Here is a 25,084-nt window from a genome sequence, read left to right as displayed (position 1 = left end):
TCATCGTACTCATGTAGTCCCTACCCCTCCCATTTTTTCAATTACTTATGCTCCACAACCACAACACCCAAGTTCTTATTTCCATGGGACCATACTGGCTAGCATTAGTATGTCACATCCGACGTTTGCTATGCCTAGGGCCACACATATGAACTTTGGGCCGTGACATGGCACAACACCGTACCAAACGTGGAACCCAAGGGCTTCCTATGCGCTAAGCCCAATGCCAATACCTACTCCACATGTAGTCTTTGGAGCGCCTTCACCCACGGTGCCTGCTCACTTAGGTGCCTTGGCAACATTTGCTCAAGCTATTGGTCGATCTATTGCTGACAATATGCGTAACACGCCTGATAGAGAGCCTAGAAGTAAGGCAATACAAATAGCCGAGCTCACACAAAAATTTAGTGGAGACGGGGATGTGAGAAAGTATATCGAAGTGTTGAACAAATATGTGATTCTCTAGGACAACACAATGACCTGCATAAGAGTAATGCTTTAAGCCTGGGAAGGTAGGGGATTGGTATAGAACCCTAAGGGTGGAAGGAAAAAAAATTTACCCTACTCTTAGGAGATTGTTCTTGAAAGAATACATACGAGAGGGAGTGCTTTGGGGTGTAGCCTCTCAGCTCCAGAAAGCCCAATGAGAGGAAGGAGAGTTAGTGAGAGACTTTATTAGTCTCTTGAAGCATTTGAATTCCCGTTGTAATCCAAATGAGCGCTTCAACCATAACCAATTGCTTGATAGATTCATTAGGGGATTACAACATGAGGATATCTACAATGGCTTAGTCATTAGAGGTATCACCACTTGGGAAGCAGTCACCACCAATGCGATCCAATTGGAGGATAATTTAATGATTCAAGGAGAAAGAGTGTCTGTTGAGCCTAAATCTGTTAGCTCGCAAGCATCAGGGCATCAGCCGATGACCCTAAAGCCTATTGCTAAGGAGCCAAAGATATATGAGATGACTTTAGCAGATCTCACAAAGGCTATTCAAGAGAGTCTTAGAGACAATCGTGCTCCGCAAAACAATCATATGTATCAAAGAAGGGAGTGCCCATTATGCTATGGACCGCATAGTACCAGTGAATGCCCTACTTTTAGAGTAAAATTTAATGGGAACTGCAATGCCTGTGGGAGGTATGGTCATCAAGCTAAGGATTGCATAGTATATAAGCGCGCAATTGCCAATAGACCAACCTTAGCATGGACAGACACACCTCGAGTGCCTGCATTGATGCCGGCCCCACCTCTTGGACAAACCTCACAACACATGGTTCCTAGGGCCCAAAATGTTATCTAAACAACACCCTTACCACCTCCAGTGCTAGGACCGCAACCACCACATCCGAGAATCACTTTTGTGAATCAAGTGGGTTGTGAGTCATCTATTGCTTGTTTGGAAGGCTGTGAGGAAGATATAGATCCTAATATTGCCTATGGGATGGATGTGCTTGAAGAAAGTCCACAATACTACATGGAGGACTATTGGGGACAAGTCAAACCTGTCTATCACGTAGATGCTCTTGTGGCAAGAGGCCAAAATATCAATTACATTGCTAAGAGACCACCTCTTCAATGCTATGAGTGTGGAGGTCCACATCGTGTAGCCGAGTGTCCTATTAGGCTACAAAAGAACGCCACACTAATGCAAACCAATCAAGCGAGCATGTTAGTACAATGCCAATACTCATGTGTAATCGATGTGGCATAGATCATTTGATTGCCCAATGTCCAAATAATCCAAATTCACCGAAGATCATGCCATTAAACTTGATATAAGTTACCGAGGAGCCATCACAAAGTACACCTGTGGTACCAGTAAACGTACTCACACGATCGATGCTCCAAAAACAAAATTATATTCTTGAGGAAAGAGACACGGCATCAATTGCCCAATCTCAGAAAAAGAAGAAAACATGAAGGAAGAGATCGCAAAAAAGCAGCGAAGTCAGATCTCAGTTCAAAGACCAACATAGGGGCTGGTGACGACCTCGTATATATGAATGACACTGAAGAGGATTCTGATTTAGGTGAAACCATGGAGATCAAAACGACCACTAAGATAGAAACCAACAAGGAAGATCTTCATGAGCCACAATGGCCAGGATCCAAGAAGAAGATATAAACTTATCCAAACCCTACAGAGGAGATTGAGCGGGTCAAGCAATTAAGGAGTTTGGTAGAAGATACCGAAAGGGATCTAGAACCAGCACCTAGGCAGATCTAGATTACAGACACCGTGTTCCCTACGCAACAACAACCTCACCAAGTCCATAGACCCTTAGAAATACCTAGTGTCATCCAAAAAGAAAGTGACTTAAAGTCATGGGAAAGTGGGCGTACTCACTTCTTGATGGAAAGAATGTTTAAAGAGGGACTACCTGATCCTATCGAAGAAATGGAGATACCATCTTCCCCACATCAAGGGACTGAAGTCCAAAAGGTGCCGTCAAACATTGCCAAATTGATGGGTTTCATGTCTTCAGAAGTTAGAACCATCATCATGTCCAAACTATATAAAGATCCTGAGCTAGTCTCAACTCTTTGAGCCTTCCTCAATGGAGAACTGAAGTTTGGGCTACCACAATTTGCACAGATGGATGGAGCTGGGGAGATGCCAATAGAGGAGGAACACTTCGACCAACCTAGATGAGAACCTTGTTATAGAAATACCTGTTAACAAGTTGGGACAATACTTTGAGGGTGATGAATCCAATGCGACCATACTAATCACTACCAAGGGATTAACTGTGAAGGGAATCCTTGATGGTGGTGCTGGGGTTAGCATTGTGACTAAAAGTTGTTGGGAAACTATGGCATTAGGCAAAATTTGGACTCACAAAGGGGCCCTTTAAGGAGTTTGACTTTACCTCTCTCTACCAAAACGGGCGCATGGATAAATTTTTGCAAACAAACTCCAAAGTTGGCGGAGGTTTGACAGTGAGAATGTCCTCTTCAAGCTCTATCTACTGATATATAGCACGCCATGAGATTCCTCATATTTTAGAAGAGTTGTCACATCATAGGTGAATAAAAAAAGAATCTTCTAAAATATGAGGAATCTCATTGCGTGCTATATATCAGTAGATAGAGCTTGAAGAGGACATTCTAACTGTCAAACCTCCACCAACTTTGGAGTTTGTTTGAAAAAATTTATCCATGCACCCGTTTTGGTAGAGAGAGGTAAAGTCAAACTCCTTAAAGGGCCCCTTTGTGAGTCCAAATTTTGCCTAATGGAAGACCTCACCTTGCGACCACAACTATAGTAGTGAAGATGGCCAATGGGTCTATTGTTAAACCTATTGGGATGCTAGAAGATCTCAAGATCAAGGTCTTTGGACATAGAATAAGGATTACCTTCATTGTTATGGATTTCTTCAAACACATATGGCATTGGGGATGATCGTAGGAAGTCCTTTCATGAGGGAAGCAAAAATGGTGCATGACTGGTCTAAAAACCATGTCTACTTGCAATTCCAAGATTCTGTCATTTGAGTGGATCTTGTAACTGGTCGAGCACATCCCCTAGGAAACAAGTTTATAATTGATCATAGATCTGACACCACAGTTCACTCAGCCCATTGCAGTATTGCTACACGTGTAAAGTGAACACTGATGTTTGAGAAGATTCTCCTTATATGGATGTACTACCTGGGATGACTGAGTTGGACAACATGGATTGGGTCCACCTAGCAGCAACCATAGACACTTGGGGAAATAGGGGGACAACCTCGGTAACACCTGAAGGGGATGAAATGCCACCACTCGTACCCTTAAATATGCTAGAAGCAATGCATATAGCTTCTGATGACCTACAAGATGAAAGTTTGTCTAGCATTGGAACCAGTAGCGCCTCACAAGACCATAGCCCACACGATTTGGGGTCAGAATCATCAATTGAAATTGACTATGAGGACGAAGAATCTGAGTTAAATCTTAGTGCAAATGTGGGGACAAACCATTCAGGGCCCAGTGGTACCCTAGATGACAATCTATCCAAGGGAGCAGAAGACACAAGAAGCAATTCATCTAGTGACTCTTCACTAGAGATCTGTTGTAATCGAAAATTAGACAAGAAGAGTAAGAGATATAAGAGGCGACGATATCGAGAAAATGTGCGTGCTAGAATAAATGAAAAGAAATCTATCGCAGAATGGCTTAATTATATAGGGGCATGTGATGCTCATTGGAAGCTGGTAGATAACTGGGGTGAATACCTTCAAAGCGTTATGTGGTGTAGTACACAACCCATTGACATCGCACAACTAGAGGCTACAGAGAAGCCAAAGTTGAGCCGTACTGTAAGGAGATGACAAAATCGAGAGTTAGCTCAACAACAAAAGGAATCGAAAGTGAAATCCAGCTCACAGAACAACAGAACCCCACAGACTTACACCCTGCACCACCTGAACATTTCAAATCCTACACCACAGAGGAATGTAAGGTTGTGTATATAAAGGCTCAAAGAAAACCTATCAATCAGAGCAATGGAGTCTATGACGGTCCAACGATAGTTAAGGAAATAGAGTTAGCAGACCCAGGAGAAGAGTATAAACCTGCTTTCATTGCCCAAGATCTGACAGAGACTAAGGAGTGTGTACTTAAAGAACTTCTCAAGGAATTCAGGGATATATTTGCCTGGACATATCATGATATGAAAGGTGTTCCACCTTCTGTGGTGCAACACACAATCCCCATGAATAGCATGGCTAAACCACTTCAGCAACGACCCTACCCAATGAATCCTAAATATGCAAAAATCATTCAAGAAGAGATTGAAAAGCTTGTGGAATGCGGATTCATATACCCTATTGAGCACTCAAAATGGGTGTCTCCAATAGTGATTGTGCCAAAAAAGAATGGGAAACTCAGAGTGTGCGTGGATCTCAAGAAGGTCAGTGCTGCCACTAGGAGGGACCATTACCCCTTGCCATATTCAGAACATGTGCTTGAAAGAGTTGCACGGAAGGAAGCTTATAGCTTTTTAGATGGGTACTCTGGCTACAATCAAATCACAATTGCGATGGAGGACCAAGTTAAAACAGCCTTTATAACCGAATTTGGAGTGTTTGCATTTCATGTTATGGCTTTTGGCTTAACCAATGCCCTGGCTACCTTTCAAAGATTAATAAACACTGCTTTTACAGAATATTTGAGGGAGTTTTGTGAAGCTTTCTTAGATGACCTTTGTGTCTATTCCTCTTGGAAAGAACATCTATCATGCTTACGAAAAGTGTTTGAGAAGTGTAGATTGTATTACATCTCCTTAAACCCTTTCAAATGCCAATTTTGGGTTAAACATGGAGTCATTTTAGGGCAAATAGTGTCCAAAAGTGGGATTTCCACAGATGAGAGCAAAATTAAAGCCATTGCTAAATTGCCACCACCTACAAACTATAAAGGAGTTCAAAGGTTCATGGGCCATGTTGGTTATTACCGACGGTTTATTTTAAACTTTACCGAGATAGCTTGTCCTTTGTACAAGCTTCTTATTGAGTTCCAATGGACTGCGGAGTGTGACCATGCTTATGAGTCATTGAAAAAGACCTTGACTAGCGCTCCTATTCTACGAGTGCCCGATTGGAATGTAATTTTCCATGTGCATATTGATGCATCAAACTTTGCTATTGGCTGTGTTCTAGCTCAACCAGGAGAACATAAACTGGACTACCCCATTAGCTTTGCAAGTCGTCAATTGAATGATGCTGAGAGGAACTACACCATTACAGAACGAGAAGGTTTAGGTATGATTTATGCAGTGAAGAAATTTTGCTACTACCTTCTGGCCAACAAGTTTGTGTTCTATGTTGATTATCAAGCCTTGTTGTATCTAGTAAATAAACCTTGTTCCATGGGAAGAATTACACGATGGTTGTTAATTCTCCTTGAGTTTGATTTTACCGTTGTGGTGAGACCTGGTAAAAGACATGTCCTGGTGGATCATTTGTATCGTATACCCAATGGTGAAGCCCCTACTGGAGTCGATGATGAGTTGCCCGATACTTCTCTATTCCTAGTCGAAACCATGTCGAAACCATACCTGAATGGAGTGAGAAGATTGTGAACTTTCTAGTTAATGGTTTTACACCCAAAGAGCTTCATAAAGACATAGCTCAAAAACTGTTAAAAGAATGTGAACCTTACTCTCTCATTGTAGGAACTCTCTACAGGCTAGGGAAGGATGATATTCTTAGACGTTGTGCTCATGAGGATAAGTATTTATTACAGACTACAAGAAGCCCACATGGGTATAGCCGGAGGACATTTCTCAGGGGAACCAACAGCTAGAAAGGTGTTGCAATCAGGCTATTGGTGGCCTACCTTATTCAAGGATGCATCACTTTTTGCAAAAGGATGTGATGAATGCCAACGTTACAAGATCACACAATGAAAGGATAGGATGCCCTTACATCCTGTTAAAGTGACTCAACCATTTGAAAAATGGGGTTTGGACTTTGTAGGCCCAATTAGTCTGGCAGTTCGTAGCACTCAATCTCGATATATTATCGTTGCCACTGACTATGTGACAAAGTGGGCAGAAGCCAGGGCAACACATAAGGCCGATGAGAGGTCAAGTGGAAAGTTCTCTTTGAGAACATTATTACAAGATTTGGTTGTCCCTTTGAGATTGTGAGTGACAATGGTACTCATTTTATAAATGGAGTAATGAAAGAACTCACTACCAACTTTATGATAGCTCACCATAAGTCCACACCTTATTATCCACAAGCAAATGGCAAGCTGAGAGCACCAACAAGACCTTAATGTCTATCTTGACCAAAAACGTGGAAGCTCATCGCACAGATTGGTATTTAAAGCTTACATCATCTCTATGGGCTTATCGTACTGCGTACAAAGTTTCCATTAACTTCACACCATTTAAGATGGTGTATGGCCAAGAAGCGGTTATGCCATGGGAGTTTGTCATTCCTAGTCTGCGCGAGTAGCTTCTCAAGAAGGTTGGGATGGTAACCCCTTAGTTGAGTGATTATATATCCTTGAAAGGCTAGATGAAGAGAGGCAATTATATGTGCAAAATGAACTTGTGGAGAAAGATCGGAGGAAGAAATGGTTTGACCGTCATCTAAAGAACAAAGATATCAATGTTGGTGATAAATTCATTATGTATGGAGTGCGTAACGAAAAGAAAAAGTTAAAATATGCGGGAAAAGGAACATATAGAGTATGTGAGATCACCCCACAAGGAACCATTCGTGTGGAGACTCTTGATGGAGTTGAAACCATTGGATTCCTCAATATGAGAAATTTTAAAAGATACTATGATCCTTTAAGCGAAGAGGAGCTACGTGCCATCCATACAAAAAAGGCAGCCAAGGCACAAATAGAATTGAAGAAGATACAAGCTCAAGCTGAGGCTAAGGAGCGACAACAACGCATAAGATGAAAATGAGAGGCTAACCTTGGAATCACACATGCATTCCATGTTGAAACCGACGAGGATTGGTTGGACTCGGACACACCTCTACGATACCCTATTGAGCTAAACAACACCTATGGAAAAGTGCTATATAATGCCTTATTGGACACGGGTGTTAAATATAATCTGCATTTATATGGGGTGTGGTGTCAGTTAGGAAATCCACCTCTATCTAAGATTATAATCCAAGTCAAGAGTGTCAACAAAAAAAAAACTGCGGTTTTTGGAATCTGGCACACTTCTGTCAGTTATGACAACGGGGTTGTAGCACACTTCTGTCAGTTATGACAATGGGGTTGTAGCTCAAGACTTTTTGGTCATGCCTGTTGAAACTATGGCGGGTAATATAAACCTAGGACGCACGTGGATGATAGAAACCAAATGCACTATTGATTGGGAGACAGGGGGTGTTACAACACAGAAACCAACTCTTAGCCCTGCCACTCAAGCCATAGTCCCTGAGATATTGCCTCTTAAGTAAATAAAACCCAAAACATTGCATGTACAAGAGGTTGAACCATATGTCCCCATAGCCCAACTCTCTAGAGCTTCAATTGATGTAGTTGAAATAAAGCTTGAGACACACAAGACCCATCCCAATGTAACAAAGAAAACATACAAGTGGGTCCCTAAAGCTTCTTTAGCGACCATAGTCAGTGCTAAAAGACAGGAGCTTGGTAAGAGACGTCACATTCACCCCAAGAAGTGTAAAGAAACATTGCGCTAGATTCCTAAAAAGCTATTGGAAGCCCAAGGCTACTACAAAGGAAATGATCAAATCTGAGTGCCAAAACGTAAATTGTGCTCTTACTTGTCACCGGGCCCATGTGAGCTCATCCTGTGGCTCCAAAACAAATTGAAGATCACGGAAAGGAAAAAATCACAGAATGCTACACACCTACTCCAGAGCTAGTTTGGGTACCAAAGAAAGAACGATTTGTTCCACCTAGCTCAGGAACAGGGAAATCAAAAGAAGCTTCTTACTCTTCATGTAGTTCCTATACAAAAATAGAAGCTTCGACACAACCGCCACCTACCATTGTACATATCCATACAAGCAAGACAGATTTTGCACCTCCCGTTGTAGATTCACCACCTACAAAAATGTTGCAAATAAAATCATGGGAGAGTACCTTACCACCCTTGCAACTAGATGAAACGCATAGGGCGGTCAAAAACTATTGGTTAAAGCCTTCACCCATAACAACTTAGAACAACTGGTTTCAAAAGGTGACAACATCATTCCAAAAGGTATGATCTACCCAAGGAAGGGGGGAGTGTTTACTGACATCGATCATTCACTTGCTTCCCTCTCGAGTCTCAACCTTCCTCCCTGACCTCTCAATCTCCCAATCTTAGGGAATGTATATATATAGCCTTATACTCACAAAAAAAGATAAAAAAGTAAAAGAGCAAGAGCCATAACACAAAATTGTAAAAACACATTATGCACAAGAACATGACCCTTGTAATATTTGCACTCTAACCATCATCTATTTGCGTGTACAGATATGGCTAGTACGCTATAGTCATCCACTCCTGCCTTGGGTGAGAGGTAATCTCGTTACTTTTCACAAATGTTTCACATGGTCTTTCCGGTGCTTGCCTATGAATGGGATTTGGTAGGTACACTAGCATGTGAGAGGAATTTCGAGGAGTTAGAATGGCTGATACGTCTCTTGACCACGACTCACCCATACTTAGTAGAGAGTGTATCTCCCATTGCACAAGCCTATCATTTTGACCAAGATGACTATAGACGTCTAGTGACCTTCTTAGTACACATTGGTGCCTCTGATGATGAAGAAGATTTACATGATTATACGGATGGCACATATGGTCTCATGGATGATGACTTTGTTTTTCTCGACGACGAGGATAGGGGTTTAGCCTTAGGGTTTCCCCCCAATCTCTGCAATATCCTATTCCCTTGACTCTCTAGGGGGAGTGCAAATAATTAGGTTAGGGTTCCTTATGTTTTTTAATTGTGTTCAATAAGTGTTGGTTCGTTTTTCCAGTGATGTGCCTCCTAGAGGTATTCATTGTGTTTCCTCATGTGTACAGGAACGTGTTGCTATGGTTAGTATTTGGACCTTCAGAGAATCTTTCTCTCATCCACTTTTCAAATCAAGCGTGATCATCAACACAAACAGGTGTTTCTTGTCCGTTAGCATTGCCCCTTATCTTTTTTGCATCCATGTGTGTCTGCTTTAATTGTGATTGGTAGAATAATATTCAATGCATTTTCTTAGTATCAAACATTAAATTCAATGTAATTTTTTGTCATAATCACTTGTCTAGGTTTAAAAATCAAGCAATTTGACTAAGCTAGTTTGACCAAGCTAGGTGTTAGAGATCTTCTCTTAATACCATGGGGAATTCCTTCCTAATTATCAATGGTTACTTAGGTTCTTAATCCGATTTAGGCAGCATTGTGTGAAATGTACTAGAGCTTTCTAGTGGGCTTAGTCCCTATTGACCTTTAGCTTAAGTATTATAAAGGGAGTTTACTAGTGTGACGAGCCTGGGGAGGGTAACAACGTTATATGACCCCCCAAAGTTACTAAATTAAAATGCTGAAAACGAACAAGCAAAAAAATCGAAGTGCCATAATGTAAAATCTTAAGCTGGAAGAGAAATCTCAGCTTGATTTGGTACTCCACTCACATGTATTGCCTATGGTACTAGAGCCCTAGAGGTTCCCAGTGTGGGCGCTTTTTCTTGAAAAGCAAAAAATCCAAGGCATACAAAATAAGCACACACATCAAAATTGAAACAATGTGAAAAGACTTTGGGGGGTCAAAGAAAAGGAAATAAGTCAGGCGATGATTTCATGTGCAATTCCTTTTATCATAGCTTAACTACAAGGTCTTCTAGGTATAGCCTCTAGTCAGCCCTTGGACATGAAATACTTGGCTCTCGCGATTAAACAACTTAATTGACTAGAGAAAATTGAGAAGCTTACCCATGGTATTAATAGTCGATCTTTAGTGCCTTTCGATCGTTAAATTCGACCCCAGACTTGTCTAATTTTTTACTTTTACAGTGGTTTATGCGTTTGATTATATTGCAATTTAATGTTTATTGTTGTTGACAAATGGTTTAAAATTCTATTACCAATCAAATTGTCTGCCTACAACTGCATATGCTTTTTAATTGCTTATGAGAATGCAATTACTATGCCAATGTTGTTTGATTTTGCAGTGACTGAAGGAGGCTAAGGATATTCATCTCAAAAGCTCTTCCACCTCGATGAACGAGCTTCAACTCAATAGATTCCGAGGATTGAATCTACATTGGGAAGGGGGGCATGTTAACCCTCACGCACATTCCTATCACCTGCGACGGACATTGTATTATTTATTTGGTAGAGTCAGGTACCGGGCTTGTTGGTCCAATAGGAAAAGGGTAAGAGTGATCGCCGATGAGAGGCGCACTCTAACTAGAACATTCAAGGGATTAGTTGGCTAAGCATAGGCGCCCAAGTGTGAATGGGGCGAGCTCATATAAAAGTCAGCTAAACCTAAAATTCACTCATTCTCTCATTTGTGCAATTGAAGAGTGCTCTTTCTCCATCTCCATCTTCTTCTTCTTCATCTCCTTGTGTGTGTGTATGTGTGGGGGAGAGAGAGAGAGAGAGAGAGAGAGAGAGATCGAGCATTGCGATGACGGCGGCGAAGTGGTTGAGCGCGGCGCAGCGGCGGTGACTCCTTCTTCGCAGCGAGGAATCCTCCACGACTGCAAGCGTAGAGCGGTGAGTGACACACCCGCGCCATCTTTGAGCTTACTAGTTTAGGCTAGTTGCGTGCTTAGAGCCACTTGTGGCTCGCACACAGTGTATCGACAAGTTCCTTGCATTGACACATGCGACATATGCGCACAACTCACATGTGATATGTGCCATCTTTCTTTTGCACTAAAAGTACTAGAGAACAGAATGGAGAGGATCTAGGCTTCATTATCCCTTTTTCCACCAATTCATGCACTTGCCTCATGATCTCCTCTTGTTGAGTTTGTAAAACACAATAAGGAAGTTTATTAGGATGTGAGCTTCCTGGTAGAAGCTCTATTGCATGGTCATCATGCCTCGTTTTGGAGGTAGCTCACTAGGCATGTCATCAATGAAAACATCTTGGAATCCATTTAGGAAATTAGAAAACTCTAATTCCTCTTGATTTCCTTTATTGCTACTTGTGTTAACCCTCACAAAAACCCTATGACCTTTGACGGACGCCTTATTATTAATTTGATTGAATCATGGAACAGGCTTGTCCGTCCAATAGGTGTGTAGGTGATTGCCGATGAGAGGCACACCATTTATCTTATTTTTACAGTAGTTCTACAATGATCGACCACTGTGGGCGCCCATGTGTGAATGGGTCAAACTTTTATAAAAGGTCAATTTGATAAAAAAGTCCTCATTCTTGAAGGTGCAAGCTAAGAAGTGCTCTTGCTCCATCTCTGTCTCCTTCTCCTTCGTGTGCTCATGTGTGTATGTGTGTATGTGTGTGTGCGCGCTTGAGAGAGAGAGAGAGAGAGAGAGAGAGAGAGAGAGAGAGAGAGAGAGAGAGCAGCTCCTTCTTCTTCGAGGCGGCAGGGGATCCTTTATGACGGACGCATTGAGTGGTGAGTGACACACCCCTTCCCACGGGGGATTCACTAGTAGTAATAGGGGAACATCACCTGCGTGCAACAAAATTTCCTTTTTAACCCCTACATACGGGACCCTCCTATGTAAAATCTATCCATTTGGCCTTAGAAAATCCCCCTATTGTACACTCACATCATACCATACGATAACCGTTAGTGAATCCCCCGTGCCCCTACCCCTTTGAGCTTGTTAGGATATTTTAGTTGTGTGCTTGCAGCCTTTTGAGGCTTGCATACAGTGCACATGCAAGTTCCCAGCCTTCGACACGTGTGAAAAAGTGCACATTTTTGGTGCTGCTGTTGGGGATTGCCTTGCACTAAGCTTGAGGAGCACTATGTGCTACCTTTGGAAGCCTTTCTTCCATCTGTTTCCAGCTTTTGTCTGAGTTTGTGTAGGTCTGCTAAGTGACTGTAATGTGTAGGTTTAGCAGGTTTGGTAGAACCTATTAGTGTTGAAATGTGCAGGTTTTTTTGTTAGATTTGCTAAGATCTGTAATGTGCAGGTGTTAGTAGATCTGTTTAGTTAGTGTAGACAGTGAGCAGTAGAGTAGACAATGAGAAGGTTGACTATACTGTGAGTGTGCAGTGTAGTATGTTAGTGTGTGAGCAAAGGTAATTAGTGTTAATTAGTTGTGTTGGTTGTAAGGAGGTTAGACAGAGCTACACAGAGTTGCTGTGTGAGTGTGTGTGTGAGCTCGGCACCCACGCACAACATTATCCCCACTGAAAAAAAGATTTTTTGTAAAATGTTTTTTTATTTAATTAAAAAAAATGCTCAAAAATATTCAGACCAAAAAGAAAAATTGAAAACAAAAAGAAAATTAAAAAATATCACTTTAAAAGAAAGGGATCGGGATCTTCTTCCAAGCCCAAGCCCAAGCCCAGGCCTCAATCCTCAGTATTATGATATACTATACACACTACTTTATATATAAAGATTAGGACCTCAAGTGAAGAGAGGACATCTGGGGAAACAAGTTCCTCAAGTCCTCCACCATTCCTCCCTTCACACTTACCCTTTGGACTTACTAATTCTAGCCTTCTCCTCGATTAGGAAAATACTGTTTTTAGGATTTCGAGGGCTTTACGTAACCAAATCGGGGGTTGTAAAGCATGGCACGTCCCTCTAGACAAGACGCTTGTTTTGAGCTATCACACGCCATATTATGTGGTTTGGCTAGAAAAAAAAGACAAAAAATAACAAAAAATTTGGATTGTAAACACCTAAAAGACTAGGTAAGCGGCCTTCATGGTCATGTACTAGAGGACGATCACATAGAGAGTGTCTCTGTTAACGTGGACACTCATTATTCCTCCACCTTAGGCTCTAGGCCCTCAGTGGAAACCTAATGTAGTACCACTCATGACCCACATATTGCGTCTGGTGACTCTTCCTCTGACTACAACATCATGGAAGGTTACCCGATGCCTAATCAATAGTTCAAGCCAAGACATGCATGCCATGGGCCCACGGGCCGGGTTGAACGTGCTTAGCTGCTTGAATGAGACTTTTAGTAGAGCCACTTGCTCCAAACATGGAGCTAGCAATGTGAATGAAGGCGGTGGGGAAGTAAATTCTCCATTCATGACCAACATAGGCCCCATGCTCCCGGAGAGTGTGCATGTGAATACTTCATTCACTACACCACCTGACTCTTTAGAGATATTCCCCTCCAAGGTTATATTACCTGATGGTAGAATCCTTGCCGAAGTGCAAGAGGTTGAGCGATATATCCTTGTAGTGAGGGAAAAGGAAATCGAGAGCTTACGCAAGGTGGAGCAATGGAGAGAGCTTAAGGCAAAGGCTCCTATGTCAACATCCATTCTAGTCGAGCAATCGAGTGCTCCTGGATTAGCAACCACTAAGGGTCAACCCATAGAGAGCCACATTGCATCTAGTTCAAAGGGCACCCCTAGCACTTAATCCTAGATGGAGCGTTTCTAAATGAGAACTCGGAGTATGAACTACAAAGGAAGACTCTAATCGACCTATACACAGGTCACACCTATCGCATGGGTTGGGTAGATGTCCTACAATCCACAGCGGGTGCTACTAGCGTAGAGGATCAACAACAAAGAGTTTGTGATGTTATCCATAGGGTTATTGAGCTAGAGAGGGAGAACAAAGGGATCCACATGCCTTCAACGGGTCTAATGAGATTCTTGGATACAGGGAAAGTTAGGCAACCAACTTTATCGCAAATGGAGACTCCCTTGGTAAGCCCGATGGATCCTCCATATGTTGTTTGCCAGGGGTCTCAGTACAATCTGAGCCCACAAGTGATAGCTTTACCTTTCCAAGTTTAGCCCATCTTTCTCTTGATGACACCACGGCTACCATGCCTACCCCAGTGATGGGCATGACAAAAAACACGCCATGGACCTCATTTGTTAGTAAAGCACTGCTACATGGTAGCTCAATGCCTGCAACACTACCTACAAGTGTGTATCAATTATATGCACCTGTGGGTCCTCATGCTCATGTACCTTCTTCCCCTCTCATTGTTTCAACAACTTATGCTCCACAACCACAACACCCAAGCTCTTATTTCAATGGGACTATACCAGCTAGCATTAGCATGTCACATCCCTCGTCTGCTATGCGTAGGGACACACATATGAACTTTGGGCCACCATGTGGCACAACATCGTACCCAACTTGGAACCCAAGGATTACATATACGCCAAGCCCAATGCCAACCCCCATTCCATATGAAGTGCCGAGAGTGCCTATCCCCACTATACCTGCTCACTTAGGTGACTTGGAAACATTTGCTAGCTATTGGTCGATACATTGTTGAAAATATGTGTAACATGCCTGATAGGAGAGCAAGCAAGGCAATACAAATAGCCAAGCTCACACAAAAATTTAGTGGAGATGAGGATGTGAGAAAGCATATCAAAGTGTTTGAACAAATATGAAATTCCCTAGGAGAACACAATGACCTACATAAGAGTAATGCTTTAAGCCTGACCTTAAGTGGAAAGGCTGGGAATTGGTATAGAACCCTAAGAATGGAAGAGAAAATGATTTACCCTACTCTTAGGAGACCATTCTTGAAAGAGTACATATGAGAGGGAGTACTTTGGGGTGTAGCATCTCAGCTCCAAAAGTCCCAACGAGAGGAAGGAGAGTCTGCGAGAGACTTTATCAGTCGCTTGAAGCATTTGAATTCTTGTTGTAATCCAAATGAGCACTTCAATAATAACCAATTGCTCGATAGATTCATTAGGGGACTATGACATGAGGATATCTCCAATGGCCTAGACATTAGAGGAATCACCACTTGGGAAGCAGTCATCGGGCTAATGCGATCCAATCGGAGGACAATTTAATGATTCAGGGAGAAAGAGTGTTAAGCATTGGGGTGTGAGACAATGACCCTAAAGCCTATTGCTAAAGAGGCAAAGATATCTGAGATATTAGCAAATCTCACCAAGGCCCTTCAAGAGAGTCTTAGAGACAATCATGCTCCACAAAATAATCATATGTATCCAAGAAGGGAGCAACAATGGTGCTCAATTTGCTATGGTCTGCATAGTAACAGTGAATGCTCTATGTTTAGAGTAAAATTTAATGGGAATTGCAATGCCTGTGGAAGATATGGTCATCAATCCAAGGATTGCAAAGTATTTAAACGTGTGATGACCGAACATACCAAAATTTAATGGGAATTGCAATGCCTATGGAAGATTTGGTCATCAAGCCAAGGATTGCATAATATTTAAACACGCGATGGCCAATAGACCAACCTTAGCATGGACAAGACACACCTTGAGTGCCTACATTGATGCCGTCCCCACCTCTTGAACAAACGTCACAACACATGGTCCCTAGGGTACAAAATGTTGTTCAAACAACACCCTTACCACCTCCAGTGCTAGGACCGTAACCACCACATCCAAGAATCACTTCTGTGAATCAAGTGGATTGTGAGTCATCTATTGCTTGTTTGGAAGGTTGTGAGGAAGATATAGACCCTAATATTGCCTATGGGATTGATGCACTTGAAGAAAGTCTACAATATTACATGGAGGACAAGTCAAACCTGTCTATCAAGTAGCTACTCTTGCGACAAGAGGCCAAAATATCAATTACACTGCCAAGAGACCACCTCTTCAATGCTATGAGTGTGGAGGTCCACATCGGGTAGCCAAATCTCCTATTAGATTGCAAAAGAATGCCACACTGATGCAAACCAATCAAGAGAGCACATCTACAATGCCAATACACATGTGTAATTGATGTGGCATAGATCATCTGATTTCCCAATGTCCTAATAATCCAAACGCACCAAAGATAATGCCACTGAATTTAATTGAGGTTACTAAGGAGCCGACACAAAGTACGCCTGTAGTACCAATAAATGTACTCACACGATCGATGCTCCAAAAGCAAAATTATATTCTTGAAGAAAGAGACACAACATTAATTGTCCAATCTCAAAAGAAGAAGAAAACACGAAGGAAGAGATCAGAAAAAGCAACAAAGTTAGATTCCAGTTCAAAGAGCAACATAAGAACTGGTGACAACCCTGTATATATGAATGATGCTGAAGAGGATTCTGATTCAGGTGAAACTATGGAGACCAAAACAACCATTAGAAAAGAAAAAAACAAGAAAGATTGTCATGAGCCACAATGGCCAGGACCCAAGAAAAAGATAAGAACTTACCCAAACCCTACAAAGGAGATCGAGTGAGTCAAGCAATGAATGGGTTTGGTAGAAGAGACCCAAAGGGATCTAGAGCCAGCACCTAGGCAGATCCAGATTACAGACACAATGTTTCCTTCGCAAAAGCAACCTCACAAAGTCCATAGACCACTAGCCATACCAAGTGTCATCCAAGAAGAAAGTGACTTTAAGTCATGGGCGAGTGGGCGTACTCCCTTCTTGTTGGAGAGAATGTTTACAGAGGGATAACCTGACCCTACCAAAGAAATGGAGATCCCATCTTCCCCATGTCAAGGGATAGAAGCCCAAAAAGTGCCGTTAAATATTTCCAAATTGATGGATTTCATGGCTTCAAAAGTTAGAACCACCATCATGTCCAAACTATATGGAGACCCCGAGCTATTCTTAGCTCTTCTAGCTTTCCTCAATGGAGAACTAAAAGTCGGGCTACCACAATTTGCACAGATGGATGGAGCTAGGGAGATTCCAATAGAGGAGGAACACTTAGATCCACGACCCAACCTAGATGAGAACACTGCTGTTGAAATACCTGTTAACAAGTTGGGACAATACTTTGAAGGCGATGAATACAATGCAACCATACCAATCACTACCAAGGGATTAACTGTGAAGGGAATCCTTGATGGTGGCTTTGGGATTAGCATTGTGACTAAAACTTGCTGAGAAATTATAGGAAGACCTCACCCTGGGACTACAAACATAGTGGTAAAGATGGGCAATGGGACTATTGTTAAACTTATTGGGATGCTAGAAGATCTCAAGATCAATGTCTTTGGACACAAAATAAGGAATACCTTCATTGTTATGGGTTTTTCCAAGCACACTATGTCATCTGAGATGATGTTAGGACGTCCTTTCATGAGGGGAGTACAAATCGTGCATGAATGGTCTAAAGACCATGTCTACCTTTTGCAGTTCCAAGATTATTTCATTTGAGTTGATCTCGTAACTGGTTGGGCACATCCTCTAGGAAACAAATTTATAATTGATCATAGATCTGACACCACAGTTTACTTGGCCCCATTGAAATTAAAATGGACACTAATGTTGGGAAAGATTCTCCTTATATGGATGTTCTACCTGGGATGATTGAGTCTGACAATGTGGATTGGGTCCACCTAGCAACAACCATAGACACTTGGCAAAATAGGGGGACGACTTGGGTAACACCTGAGGGGGATGAAATGCCACGACTCGTACCTTTAAATATGATAGGAGAAATGCATATAGCTTCTTATGACCTATAAGATGAAGGCTCGACTAACATTGGAATGAGTAGCGTCTCAGATTACTATAGCCCACACGATTTGAAGTCATAATCATCAATTGAAATTGACTCTGAGGACAAAGAATCTGAGTTAAATCTTGGTGCAAATGTGGGGACAAAACCATTCAGGGTCAAGAGGTACCCGAGATGACAATCTATCCGGGAGAGGAGAAGACACGAGTAGCGATTCATCTAGTGACTCTTCACTGGGGATCGGCCATAATAAAAAATTAGACAAGAAGAGTAAGAGATATAAGAGGTGACGATATTGAGCAAATCTGCGTGCTAGAATAAATGAAAATAAATCTACCATAGAATGGCTTAATTATATAGGGGTATGTGATGCTCATCAAAAGTTGGTAGATAACTGGGGTGAATACCTTCAAAGCGTCATGTGATGTAGTTCACAATCCGCACATCTAGAGGCTACAGAGAAGCCAAAGTCGAGTCGTATCATAAGGAGACAACAAAATCGAGAGTTAGCTCAACAACAAAAGGAAGCAGAAAAGAAATCACAGTCCACAGAGCAACAAGACCCCACAGAATTACACCCTACACCTGATCATTTCAAATCCTACACCATGGAGGAACGTAATGTTGTGTATACAAAGGCCCAATGAAAATGTATTGATGGAAGCAATGGTGTGTATGATGGTCCAATGATAATTAAGGAAATAGAGTTAGCAGACCCAAGTGAGGAGTCCAAACCTATTCTCATTGCCTAAGATTTGACAGAGGCTGAGGAGTATGTACTTAAAGAACTTCTCAAGGAATTCAAGGATATATTTTCTTGGACATATGATATGAAAGGTGTTCCACCTTTTGTGGTGCAACACATGATTCCCATGAATAACATGGCTAAACCACTCCAGCAACGACCCTACCCAATGAATCCTAAGTATGCAAAGATTGTTCAAGAAGATATTGAAACTCTTGTCAAGTGCGCATTCATATACCCTACTGAGCACTCAGAATGGGTGTCTCCAATAGTTTTTGTGCGAAAAAATGATGGGAAACTTAGAGTGTGCGTGGATCTCAAGAAGGTCAATGCCGCCACTAGGAGTGTGAGGTCCCCACCCCGTCGTATCAAACAACGGATCTGATGGTAAACCTGGTGGCCACTAGATCTATAGCGGAAGCAAACGAAATGGTTCAGGGTTCAACTAGCGGATGATCTCTCATCACAAAGTGAGTCGAGTTCGAGCCTACTAGCAACGAGATCTAGCTCCACCTCGCAGGGGAAGCGTACTTAACTATCTAGCGATCCTATGACCCACCTTCCAAGAGGAGAGAAGCCTCGAGTGCCTTTTTCCCCATGTTTCAGAGGCACGTACTCTCGAGAATTCCCCGCTCTAGGGGCAATGAGCGTTACTAATATCGAGTAAGCACTATGGGGACAGAGAGTTCCCGACCAATCGGGACCACCCATCTCGTAGGCATTGGCAACCTGAGCCAAAAGCCCCCACTTTCCACCCCCACACTCACACTTCATCGTGTGACCTAATTACTACCACAAAGGTTGTTCAACATAAATATTCCTTGTTTAACTCTGAATCACATGGTTCGTTAAAACAGCCCTTCAACCAGTATTGCAAACAACACCAAGACAGAACTCTAGTAAAAATTCTACTCAAACTTATTCATAAAAATTCCAATGTTCTGGAGGTACAACATCCCCCCTCCAGCGAGAGTTCACTCCTCCCGTTGTCGCCTAGCTGCCCATACAACTAGGTATGTCCACCGCATAGAAAGCACGTCATGGACACTCCCACCGCATAGAAAGCAAGACGTGGGTTCCCACCGCATAGAAAGCAAGTCGTGGGTATCCCCCGCATAGAAAGCATGTCGTGGATTCAAGAGCCCTAACGAGGAACTCTGCCCCCTGTGATCAGTAGGGGGGTCAGGACTGATTCAACATTGGAAATAAAATGAACATGTCGAGCTAAATTTTCCCTAGCATACATTCTTTCCTCTTGCAAATAGCATACCCATCAGACATTACCTTCCTATTTTAGAACTTAATGTACAATGATTTCAATGCCGAGGTTTCCGTCGGATTTCTCCAACATGTTTGGGGATATGAGCATTCCTAACTAGCGTATGCAATGTTAATTTAAACAACTTGAATAAAATATGATCTACCTCTTCCACTTCTTCATCGATGGCCCGTGAGATGGCCGGTATTTGCTCGTCCATGGGAGCCTTCCCCTTTCCGTTGACATTGCTCGTTCCTGCTTCGCGATCATGGGCACCACCGAAGCGCGTCCTCTTAACCGGGGCCATTTCTCACTACTTTAAATGATTAGCTTGGAGAAAGAGCTAAGGTTCACAACATCATAACAGTCCAATGGGTAGATTAGTGACATCAATTAATCCTTCCCATATGAGAGTCTAGATTTCTTTCATAAGCAATCATTAAGGATGGCACATAATCCTATGGGAACCGGCTCTAAGATAATTATTCGGCTTACATGATCAAGAAATAATTATTGGAATTACCAGAGAATTGGATTAAGTATGATTAGACTATTTCCTAGCAATTAGATGATGCAGATTTACCCTATGCATATGTGTGAGGGAAAAACCAATTCATAGAGACTTAATGACGGATTAATTTCTCCTTAATTATGTCTTAGTGCATAAGAAAAATGAATTCAATTAAGTTACAGTGTTAATGAATGATTACAATGATGATTCTCTTCAATCTGCACAAATACTAGCTTACCGATTAATTACTATGCTATCTAGAGAGAGAAGATTCTGATAATTATGCTCTAATCATTAATCAAGAGTGAAGAATGGCTGATAATTCAGCTATGGAATGATGATTACATAATAGAGTACGAATAAGGAGAATTTAGAGAGTAGTCATAGAGATTTTTGACTAGGAATAGGCATAACGTACGAGAAATTTTGATGGTAGAGAAAAGAATTTACAGATAGCATTAATTAAACTGTCGTTACCGTGATTAGGGGCTGGTAATCTTCTCAATTCTCTGATCTAATCGAACTTCTTGAGATAAAAATTCGGCAGCACCTCCCTCCTTGCTTCTTCTTCAATAGGTGTGTGATTCGGCAGCACCTCCCCAATGTGTGTGGGTGTGTGTGTATGCACTGTGTGTGTGTGTGATCATAAGTGTGTGTGTGTGTGTGTGTATGCAGGTCTTTAAATAGGCTCCTCCAGGCTGAAAATCGATCTGGGTTGCTAATTGCATCTGGGAGCTTCTCCAGTCAAACATGGCAAGTCCAGTTCTCTGCCCACCAAGTGTCAGGTTGGCTTGGTTAACTGGTTCTGAGACTGAGTTGCAGGCTTGGCAGCTTTCCCAAGACTCCCACAAAGCAAGAGGGCGCCCCCTAGCTGCTAAAGCTGATCTGGAGTGGCCTGGGACCTGTTCCCACACAGTCCCGGGCCCCCGGTGTCTCCCCGGACAATTTTTTTGGAAATTTGGTTCTAGGCTAAAACAGGTCATACGAATTGGATTTTGATGCCGTAAATTGCCATACGAAGCTCTAACTAAGGCGTACTGGCCCGAGTACCAGCCATATTTAGCAGCCCCCCGGGTCCGAAAATGCAAAATTTTCAAATTTGGGGTACGGGTGCTGTTTTTCGAGACGGTCGAGACTGGACGGTTCGGGTGACCAAAAACTTACTATTTTTGGAAATTTTTCACAAAAATTATTTTAATTCACATTTTGAAGCTTTATAACATTCTAAACATCATGGCACTGACAGAATCTGGAAAACTGCTAAAAATAGTAACTTATTCCATTGTATTCATTTCGCGGTACAAGGGTGCTCTTGTGATCGGGTCAGAGACCTTACAACCTCCCCAACGTGAGAAATTTGAGATGTCCTCATCTCAAGAATGAGTTTGGGTAATCTTTTAAGAGGGTCGACTCGTCTTCCCAAGTTGCATCTTCTTTAGGGTAATCCTTCCATTTTACCAGATGTTCTGTGATAGTTCTGTTGCGTAATTTCCTTTCTCTTGTTTCAAGTACATAGTCAGGTTGGAGCTCGAGAACTCCTTGTGCTGGCATGACTATCTGATCTGAGTCCAAGAATTGGTCAGGGTTGGGAATATAGGGTTTGAGTAAGCTGACATGGAATACATCATGAACCTTCAGGTTTGCAGGTAACTTTAGCTTGTAGGCCTGGTCACATATAACCTTAACGATCTCAAATGGTCCACAATACCTTGGGATTAGCTTCTTGTATCTCCCTAGTGATAAGTTGCTTTTCTTAGGTCGGACTCGTAGAAAAACCTTATCTCCTTCCTTGAAAGTCCTTTCCGAACGATTCTTATCTGCATAGTGCTTCTGTCTATCCTGAGCTGCCTGAATGTCCTGGCGAATGGCTCTAGTCTGGGCTTGCATATCTTCTAACATCTTTCTAGAGGCTTCTACTCTGATGGTTGGATCTGAAAAGTTCAGTGGTGCTAAGCAGTCCTGTCCATAAAGAGCTTTGAAAGGTGACATTCCAATGCTTCTGTGTTCGGAAGAGTTATAAGCATATTCTACCAAAGGTAGATATTGTAACCACTTCTTTGGTTCTTGTGAACAATAAGCTCTGAGAATGTCCTCGATGACTTGATTAACTCTTTTGGTTTGCCCATCAGTCTGCGGATGATATGCTGTGCTGAAGGCTAATTGTGACCCAATAGATTGGAAAAGAGAGGTCCAAAATTTTGATGTAAACTTGGCATCTCTATCACTGACAATACGCTTGGGTAGACCATGTAGCCTGAAAATCTCCTTGATGAATACCCGACTAACATCTGAAGCAGTAAAGGTCGTCTTTACGGGTATTAGATGAGCCACTTTTGTGAGCATGTCAACAACCACGAAAACAGAATCATAACCTCCTGTAGAAGGTAACCCTGTAACAAAATCCATACTGATGCATTCCCACTTCATTTGGGGTATGTCAAGAGGTTGAAGTTGCCCTGGTAATTTGATCCTTTCGGCCTTTATCCGTTGACAAGAAAGACATTGCCTCACATATCGAAGTATGTCTCCTTTCATTCCAGACCAGAAATAACTCCTTCTGACGGCGTGAAGAGTTTTAGCATAGCCTGGGTGTCCGGATGTAGGGCTATCGTGTGCTTCATATAGAATGGTCTTCTTTAAAGCTGGGTCTCTGGGTACACAGAGTCTATGTCTGTAGTAAAGACATCCTCCCATAAGAGAGTAATCTTTCGCTTCCGGCATCTTATTCTGCTGGACTAATGAAGCCATACGTTGGTACTCTGGATCTTCGAGGGATGCTTCTTTGATTCTATCCCAGATAGGGTTATTTGGAATAGAGATAGCTCCGAGAAACGATTTTCGGCTAAGACCATCTGCAACTGCGTTTTCCTTCCCTGGTCTATACTTTATGTCAAGGTCATATTCCTGTAATAGCTCTATCCATCGCCGTTGTCGCATATTGAGAATGGGTTGGGTAAAAATCCACTTTAAACTCTTGTGGTCTGTAACCAACTGAAACTTGCGTCCAAGAAGATAATGTCTCCATAACTTCAGTGCATGAATAACTGCTAAAAGTTCCAGATCATGAGTGGGATAATTCTTCTCATGATCCCTCAGCTTTCGCGAAGTATACGCCACCGGTCTTCCTTCTTGAGTAAGAACTCCGCCTAGAGCAAACTTACTAGCGTCTGTAGCTACTTCAAATTCTTTACTGAAGTCTGGAAGCTTTAAAATAGGAGCTGAGACCAAGAACTCTTTTAGCTTAGCAAAGCTAGACTCGTGCTCGGTCTTCCAATCGATCCTCATTCCTTTCTTCAGGAGTTCCGTCAAAGGTGCAGCAATACGTGCATAATCCTTGACAAAAATCCTGTACCATCCCGTTATTCCAAGGAATCCCCTTACTTCGCTGACAGTGGATGGTTGAGGCCAGTCAACGATGTCCTTGACTTTGTCTGGGTCCACTGAAATCCCTTCAACCGAAATGACAAATCCAAGATAGTTGACCTTAGGTGAGCAAAAAGTGCACTTGCTCTCTTTAGCGTAAAGCTGGTGTTCTCGAAGGAGATCAAGTACTTTGCGAACATGTTCCTCGTGATCTGCCTCGTCTTTGGAATAGATCAGAATATCATCAAAGAAAACCAAGACAAAATCATCCAGGTAAGGTCTGAAAATATCCTGCATAAGTCGGTTGAAGCTTGCAGGAGCATTTGTTAGACCAAAAGACATTACTGTGAATTCGTAGTGCCCATACCTAGTATTGAAAGCTGTCTTCGGAATATCTGATTCCTTGATCCTGATTTGGTAATATCCTGACCTTAGATCTATCTTTGTAAATATTTTGGCGCCGTGGAGTCTGTCCAAAAGTTCGTCAATCCTTGGAATTGGATACTTGTTCTTGATAGTTACCTCGTTCAGTCCATGATAGTCTATGCATAGCCTTAAGGTCCCATCCTTCTTCTTTTGGAAAAGAACTGGAGCACCCCAAGGAGAAGTACTGGGTCGAATGAATCCTTGCTCAATGAGTTGCCTAAGTTGTTCTTTGAGTTCGATGGCCTCCGGAAGTGACATTTTATAAGGTCTTTTTGAGATAGGTTCACACCCAGGGATAGTCTCAATCCCATGATCTACCTCTCTGTGTGGTGGAAGATTCGTAAGGTCTTCGGGGAATACGTCATCATACTCCCTCAGCCAGTCTGGTCGAAGTGAGGTATCTGATTGGTCCACCTTATTGAGTTTAACTGCATATATTTGCTGACCCTTCCTTAGTCCCTTTAAAAGTCTGCTGGCCTTAACTAGAGTAGCCTTAGGTCTCCCATTTTCCCCCTGGATTAAGGCTTCGTTACCCAAGTTATCTGTAAAGGTAAAATTCCCTTGTGCACAATGTATGTGGGCCCTATTTTGCTTTAGCCAGTCCATCCCTAGTATCCCATCAAAGAATCCTAAGGGCAAGGTTCGAAATTGGGCAGAAGTTGGGTGTCCCCCTAAATCAAAGTCAATTTTGCCTACAGAGTGCTGAGATACTACCTCCTTGCCATTTGCTAACTCGACAACTAGTTTGCT

Source organism: Adiantum capillus-veneris, chromosome 11 (assembly GCF_014529385.1).
Source record: "Adiantum capillus-veneris isolate H3 chromosome 11, ASM1452938v2, whole genome shotgun sequence".
Lineage (NCBI taxonomy): Eukaryota > Viridiplantae > Streptophyta > Polypodiopsida > Polypodiales > Pteridaceae > Adiantum > Adiantum capillus-veneris.
Note: the sequence above shows the minus strand (reverse complement) of the source record.